Raw genomic sequence first — 8,214 nt, forward strand, 5'->3', positions numbered from 1 at the left:
TTCGTACCTGGGACCTTCAATCGATAAGCCTGTGCTGGCTCCTGGGTGAAAAGGGCCGTGTGGGGACCGTCACGATGCCTGAGCCAGCCACCATGCTGTGGGTGCCCGTGGTCTGGAGACACGGATCAGCCCACCCCAGAGAAAGAAGCCACAAGTTATGGAGGCAGACCGCCCAGCCCCACTCTTCACTCCCCGCGTGACCCCGGGCAAGCTGGCTGACCCCGTGTGCCTCGACTGCCGCATCTGTAGAATGGTACCTGCCCCCGGCCACACGCAGTGAAGGTTCATGCCCTAAAGGCCCATGCTGAGCACCCAGCCAACACCAGCGGGTCCTGGAGTTAAGGAGTGGGGGGAGGGGGCTCAGTCTGTACCAAGGCCAAACTGGAACCTGCAAGGATCCCCTTGAACCCATGAGGACAGACTAAAACCTGGGAAGACACTGCGGGACGTCTAGCCGCCCCTTCCCGCCTCCAGCCTGGAGAAGGAGCTGCGTAGGCAGAGATGTCGTGGCAGCTCGGGCCGCCTGGGGCCACTGCCGGCCCCGAACGAACAGGGTGCGCCAGAGGCTCAGCGCCGCTGCGCGGGTGACACGAGCCTGCAGAACCGAATGGCTGCTGCCGCTTCGCTTCCGCCTCCCCAAACCTGCCCCGATTTTCTGAGGCGCCGGGCAAGTCTCCAGCTGACAGCCTAGAAATCCCGCTGGCTTTATGGGATACGCTGTGCTTTGAGCACTTCCCAAAGGACAGAGTCCGAGGCGCCTTCCGTTATCACGAAACAGCTGAGCTTCCCTCAAGAACCTTCGATGAAAAGCTGTGCTTTTCCGTTCTGACTGGCGTTAAGCTATGTAAGCAGAACACGGTGAGTCGCTCGACTGCCCGCGATTCACTTAAATTTATTATTTATTCTCTGGAGAAATTGAGTTAGAAATCGGAAATATTAATTTAGCTACTGAAGTTTTATACCTAAAACCCTCCTTATGAAAAGGAACTCCGATGAGTCTCCTACAGAGTAAGAGAAAGCGAAGGGGAACCCGAGCGGCGGCAGTAACAGCCGCCGAAACAGACTCGAAACAGACTCGGCCCTGCTAGTGCCGGGCTTAGCTTTCACCCGCGTCACCTCACTGAACCCTCCAGCACCCCCCGCCGAGCGGCGCTATGACTGCTCCCCTAGAGAGGAAGGAACTGGAGCCTAGAAAGCTGCGATGTGCACAGACACACACGGTAAGTCGCAGAGCCAGAGTTCACAGCCAGCCTACACCAGGGCGCTACATTCCGACAAAGATTCACACCGGCCAATAAGGAGACACGACTTCAGCAAAAGATGTACAAACAGGAATCTTTAATGCAGCATCTTTTATAAGAGCTTAACATCTGAAAAAGCTTATACGTCTATCATAAGGGACCGATTAAATCAATGAAGGTACATCCACTCGATACAATAGTTAAGCATCTGGTACGAATTACATTGCAGAGAAGTATGCACAGTGTGATCCAATTCTAATAAATACAGCATTTTAGCCAGGGTACATGTACATTAAAAGGTCTGGAAAATTACACAGCAAAAATACTAACAACGATCATTTTGAAGTGTGGTAGGACTCCAGGTAAATTAAAACATTTTCTCCCAACTTCTCTTACAATAAACATGTAACAAAAAATAGAATAAAATCTTTAAAAATCACACTAGTGTCCTTTCACTGAGGACAGTGCAAGTGTCCTTCCCAGTTGAGCTCCAGACTAGAAATCAGCCCCAACCGCACTCAAGTGCTCTGTGACTTTGGACAAGTCACTTACCCACTCTGGGCCTCTTGCTCCATATATATAATAATGAGAAGCTGGTTTCTTTTCGAAAGTTCCTCCCAGCTCTAACATTCTTTGACTTAGTTTCATTCCTAGCAAAGTTCTTAAAAACAAGAACGGCATGTGGGGATTTAAATGCTGATAAACAGCCTCTTCACACCTTATCTGGTTTCTTTGGCATAGGAAGTTGTTCCCATTCTTCCCTTCCCATCAGTCCTTTGAAAAAGGGAATGTTAATGCACCTCACCAGAAATGTGTCAGATCACTCTAGAAAAATAAGGGCCTTTTCCCAGAAAGACTGTTTTTAACCTATGTATTAACAAGCAGACAGACAACACAACACGTGGAAACAACACACCCCACGATCCAAGCCAAAAAAGAAACCAAAGCAATCTTTCCGAAGACAATCCCCACTGCCGTCCTTACTCCACACCCCTCGGCTTCTCCCTTCAGACCACCTGCCCCCCCCCCGCCCCCCCCCGTGGATCTGATTCAGGGGAATAACTAGCCTTCCTTTCTCAGCCACAGGGCACCGAAACTGCTCTCGCCGAGCAGCACAGCCCAGCAGAGAGCGTGACAAGCAGCCTAGTCCAGGCGGCTGGAGGATGCGAAGCCCATGGGGGTGACGTGGGCTGAAGTGGAGGGCTGTGGCCGGAGGGGCGGGTGGGGTCTAAGTAACGGGCAGACCGGAGGGTGTGGAGAGCAGGCAGTCTGGGAGGTGGGCATGGGAGCGAGCAGCCTGGGGGGCGCCGGGTCACCAAGATCTGCCTCCCACTCTGCGACCTGCAGCCCTCCGCTCTGCTTCAGGAAATGCTAGAAAAAACCCTGGCACGGCGGTTTCCCGATCGCCTTTGAAACCTGCTTCCTTCCAGAAAACCGAAAAATCTGCCCCTTTAGAGGAAAAGCGCCGTACTTCCTATTTTCCTTCCCAGCCAGGGAAGGGATAGTCTCAGCAGTCTGTTTTATGAAAACAGAAGGTATTTTTCAACAAAAGTAAAATACTGAATATGCAGCTTCCACAGTCTCACCGCATCCCCCCTGCACCTGGGGCCATCTCCCTGAGAGTCACTGGTCTGGAATCTTCTCCCCTGCCCGCTCCACACCCCACCCCTCCCCCACCCCTCCTTTCTTAGCAAATACTTTCCCAGATGGTACAGTCACCTAGGAGCGATACTTCTGCGGTCTCCTCCGTTTCTGCCCCCTTGCTAGCTGTGTGGCAGCAGGTAAATGGCTAAAGTACTCTGGGCTAGCAACATCAACCTCACAGAGTCCATGCATTCATTCACCCAGTCAACAGGTCAACTGAGCACCTACTCCAGCTGGGCCCTGGGCTGTGTGCTGGGAATACATCAGGGCACGAGGCAGACGCCTTCCTGACGCTCATGAAATCGGCCCCCCAACTGGGGGCCCAGACAATAAACGAATAGATACACGGATGGAGGTAAGTGCGTCCACGTAAGGGACATGGTACAAGGAGAGACTACAATGGATTCAGATTTAGGCTGGGAGGTCAAAAAAGGCTCCTCCAAGAGACGGACATGAAAGGTGAACCTGAAGGATAAATACGAATAAGCCAGATGAAAGATTCTGGGCAAAGATCCTGAGTTAGGAGGGTTTCGTATTTTCTAGAAGAGGCCATGTGGCTGGATGTCAGGAGTGAGGAGGAGGGACTCCACAGGAGTTTGCAGAAGCAACCAGGGGACTCTTGATGTCACGCATGCTGTGGATGTGGACAAACGTGCACCCCACGCGTCCACCACCACGGTATCATACAGACTAGCGGCTCGCCCCGAAACCCCCGTGCTGCGCCCACTCACCCTCCCCTGATGACGCCCAACCCCCGGCACCCGCTACCTCCACGGTTTCGCCTTTGCCAGAATGTCCTATGGTCGGATCCCTACAGGATGGAGCCTTTTCAGACTGGCTTCTTTCACTAAGAACGCATTTAAGGTTCCTCCACGTCTGTTCGTGGGTTGACGCTCACTTCTCGTAAACGCTAAATGATATTTCGCTGTCTGCACGTGCCACAGCTTCTTCACCCATCGCCTGCTGAAGGACAGCTTGGTTCCTTCGAAGTTTTGGCAATTCTGAGTACAGCTTCATCACTGCGTTTGTTTTGAGAAAAGTTTACTTATGGCCTTTTGGGACCCTAATGAGCAGAAACAACAGACCAGATCCTACATGAAGGGCAATTAGGAAACCGGAAAACAAATTATTTGATACTCTCCAGTGTGCTTATCTTTTTAAGATATTATCCAGAGATATTATTACGAAAAGCTATCTTACTGCTTTTTGTCTAATACCAGAATATATGGCCTACAGGGCAAAGAATTTGTGTTCAATTGTCGCACCCTAGTCCCTAGAACTGTCAAACGGTGGACGCTCCATTGGTATTTTTTGAATACATGGAGGGATTTACGCTCTCCACAGCATTATTTTTTCTTTTGTAAAATAACACTATTATTAAGAGACAATGCACACACCATGATGTTCACCCTGTTAAAATGTACAACTCAATAAATAAATAAATAAATAAATAAATAAATAAATAGTACGATTCAGTGGTCTCCGGTAAGTTTGCAAATTCTTGCCTCAATCCTCCTATTTCCAGAACATTCTCTTCGCCCCCAAAAGGAAATTCACACCCAGTGGAAAGATCGAGTGGATTGCATGTGGTAGGTGCACCATGGAACTGGGCTGCAGGCAAACCAAGGAACTGGGGCAGGAAGCTTACCTTTCCAGCTTGGTCAACTAGGGTGAGGAGCAACAAAATGTCTCCAGCTTCATCAAGAGCCCGAAGTACAGAAACCCTAAGAGATGCTAGAATAAGTAAACAATGCCCCCATCTGACTTCCAGAATCAAACCGTGATGGCCTTGAAGGTGAGGAGCCCAATCATATTTTCCAGTGTCTGTATTATAACCGTACATGTCCCTAGAAACATATTCTCAGTGAAACACAATGCTCACGTTGGCATTAAATGTGGGGCCAGTGGCCTAAGGAGGGAGAGACTCTTCCAAAAAAGGGATCTTCTATCATCAACTTTAGAATGCTCATAGTAACAGAGAGGATGCGAGCCGACCAAAAGTCATTCTGATGTCGTTTTGGGATGTGTTCACTTACACGCTCCCGAATTCCTCTTATTTCTCCTCTTGTGCCTGCCTCTGACCCCTTCCTTCTTCTGTCTTATCTTGGCAGCTTTGGTGAAAAGGCCCTTGGTTGCTCTGCGTAACTGGCGGGGTGAATGAAGAAGAATGGTTTGCAATCCGTAATCACTTGAAATTGGGGGAAGCAAACTTCCTCCCCCCTGGGAGAAGCTTCCTCGGATCAGCCCAGCAAAGCCTACAGCCTGAGGCAGCTCCCTAGGCCCTCCCTAGGAAGGGCAGTCAGGTGGCAGTGAGGAAAGGTCAGCGTTGCTAGCTGCACACTCGCCCTCTGTGAGCCGGCGCACAGCTCGCTGTGCCCACTCGGACAGCATCCAGAGCGGAGGGAGGATGGATGGTGCGGATTATCTGCTACTCATGGGCTTTCCTGCTCCACAGCGTGTCTCCATCTGGGGTTGGGCAACGGATCCTACCTGGGAAGTAAGTCCTGACAATGGCCCGCAAGACCCAATGTAAGCTGAGCTCCTTCCCCTACCTTCTCCCTTTCCACCCTCTTCACTCCAGCCACAGTCATCTCCTTGCTGCTCCTCAACCGTCACGCCTGTCACCACGTCAGGGCCTTGGCACCTGCTGTTCCCTCTGAAACACTCTTCCCTGAGACAGTCTCACGGCTTTGCCTTTTTACCTTCCTTCAGAACTTGGCTAAAATGCCACCTGCTCCTTGACATGGTTTGTGACTCCCTTAAATCTAGTTACACCACTCTTCCCAGTTTTTAACTGTGTCTTTTATTTTTTTCTTCTAATACCAGAATATATGGTCCATGAGGGGAAGGATTTTTTAAAGTTTATTTAACTAACCTCTACACCCAACGTGGGGCTTGAACTCATGACGCCGAGGTCAAGAGTCACATGCTCTTCAGACTGAGCCAGCCAGGCACATGAGGGGAAGGACTTCTGCTCTATTCCTGGTCCCTAGTCCCTAGACAGGTCAGGTAAGCAGGATACTCCAGAGCTATTTTCTGAATACATGACTGCATCTGTGCTCCTTATAGCATTATTTTTTTTCCTTTGTAAAATAACATTTTTATTGATAGAATTCACATAACATGATGTTCACCCTGTTAAAATGTATAATTCAGTGGTTTTTAGTATATTGGCAAATTTGTGCCTCAATCCTCACTATCTAATTCCAGAATATTTTCCTCAACCCCGAAAGAAACTTCATACCCATCAGCAGTCACTCACCATTCCCCGTTTCCCAGCCGCCAGCAACCACTAATCTACTTTCCGTGAATGGGCTTCAGTATTCTGGACATTCCTAACAAATGAAATCGTATAATACGTGGCCTTCTCTGTGTGGCTTCTCTCACTTAGCATCATGTTTCCAAGGTCCATCCACGTATCAGAACTTCAATTCTTGTACTGAGATAGTTCACATATTTTAAAGTGCATAATTCAGTGGTTTTTAGCATATTCACAAAATTTTTGTGGAAACATATGGTTTCGATGCTCTTGGGGTATATACCCAGGCGTTGAATCGCTGGGTCATATGGTAACTCTATGTTTAACTGTTTGAGTTACTGGAAAAAGAGTTTCTGAACCGTCCGCCCTACTTTACGTTCCCAACCTAGGGGTGTTTATTCACTAAAAGCAGCCGAATCTCAACAACAGCAGACTTCATGGTATTTTAAATTACCCTAGTCCCATCCAGCGCTCCGCAGCTCTGTGGTGGCCTTGAAAAACAACAGCCCAGTTTGCAGTACAGGAGGGGGCTGAGTGGTCCTCTTTTAAAGCCTCACCCCCCCATATTCATTATTTAACCTATGCATCACTGGAAGACCCTCCAAAGACTCGTCTTTATTTGAACTAAGAGCTCGTCTAGTGCTAAAAAAAATCTCTTCTGAGGGCACTGGCCAAAAACATTCACCAGAAAGTGGTTTTTTTGGGGGGGGATGCCCAAGGCAATAGATAACACTCGAGGGAAATAACAGACTAACCAAAAAACTGCAAGGAATCGGCTGGGCAACTACGTGTCCACTGGAGCTTTGACCAGTTCGGACATATTCCTGGGAAGCTAGAAGTCCAGGGCTTAGGGCACTCTGCATGCTCAAGAAAGTGTGAGAAGGCCCTGTAACTTCTCAACTCTGGCTGACCTTGAGGCTAGTGAAGGTTAACACGGAGTTGTAAACTGCCTGATTGAATGACGAAAGCAACACACACACTGAGCCTCTCAGAAATGACGGGCAGATTCATTTGTTCCAGGCATTCAAGGAAATCTCTGTCCACCATTAGCCGACCACTGAGCTAACTGAGCCAAGACTTCAGTGGCTACATACAAAAACAAAGAGAGTCTCTGTGGAATTAATTCAGAGAAGTCCTAAATAAACACGAACTACAACAGGCAGCACCAACAAGGCCCGGCAGGAGGGGAATCTCATTTCCAGCGTGGCCACATTACGATCTTCAAAATGTCCAGTTTTTAGTAAAATTTTACGAGGCACACAAAGAATCAAGAAAGGATGGCCCGTGTATGGAGGAGGGGAGGGCAATCAATAGAACTGTCCCAAGGAATGACCAGATAAAGACTTTCATCAGCTATTTTAATATGTCCCAAGAGCTAACGGAAACAACGTCTAAAATCTAAAGGCAAGATTCTACTCCAGCACGTAAAGGGCGTGCGAGTCTTCACGCCCATGTTCACAACAAGAAAACATATGAACAGATTAAAAAGCAATGACTCTTTTCGGAGACATCAGAGAACTGAGGTCATGGGACCAACTGCACCCCAAACCTAGAGGAACCAGCGATGACAGAGATGACAGACTGCAGAGACTACAACTCCACACCCCTGAGGCAGGAAGTGCTGGCGTCCGCAACCAGGACTTGAACCAGGACTTGAACGGCAGCTTCAGTGCACTGCGGGTGGCCGAGGGTGGACTAGCTCGAGAGACGAAAACTCCTGGGGGCCCCATCTAAAGTAGTCACCCCCCTCCATAATCATGGCGTTTACCCCTAGAATCCTCGACAGCTTTTCTTGATAATGAGCAGAGCAAAACTGCTTCCTGTCGGGTCAGGGAGAGGCAAGAAAGAATATTTTGAAAGAAGCCAAGAGCATTCTCCACAACAAAGACTGACCCAGCAAGGGAGAAGCCCTACTGGACTTGGGGTAAGGGAAATTAGCAAACCCCAGGCCCCCTGAGCCTTCCCTCTTCACATAAGGTGGGGGAAAAGCAGAGAAACACCTGGCAGGGTCCCAGCCCAGAGGGACAGGCACACTAAAAGACTGAGACCTAGTCCCAGGGTTACACAATG

This window comes from Ursus maritimus (assembly GCF_017311325.1).
Source record: "Ursus maritimus isolate PB19 chromosome X unlocalized genomic scaffold, ASM1731132v1 scaffold_X1, whole genome shotgun sequence".
In the NCBI taxonomy this organism is placed as follows: Eukaryota; Metazoa; Chordata; class Mammalia; order Carnivora; family Ursidae; genus Ursus; species Ursus maritimus.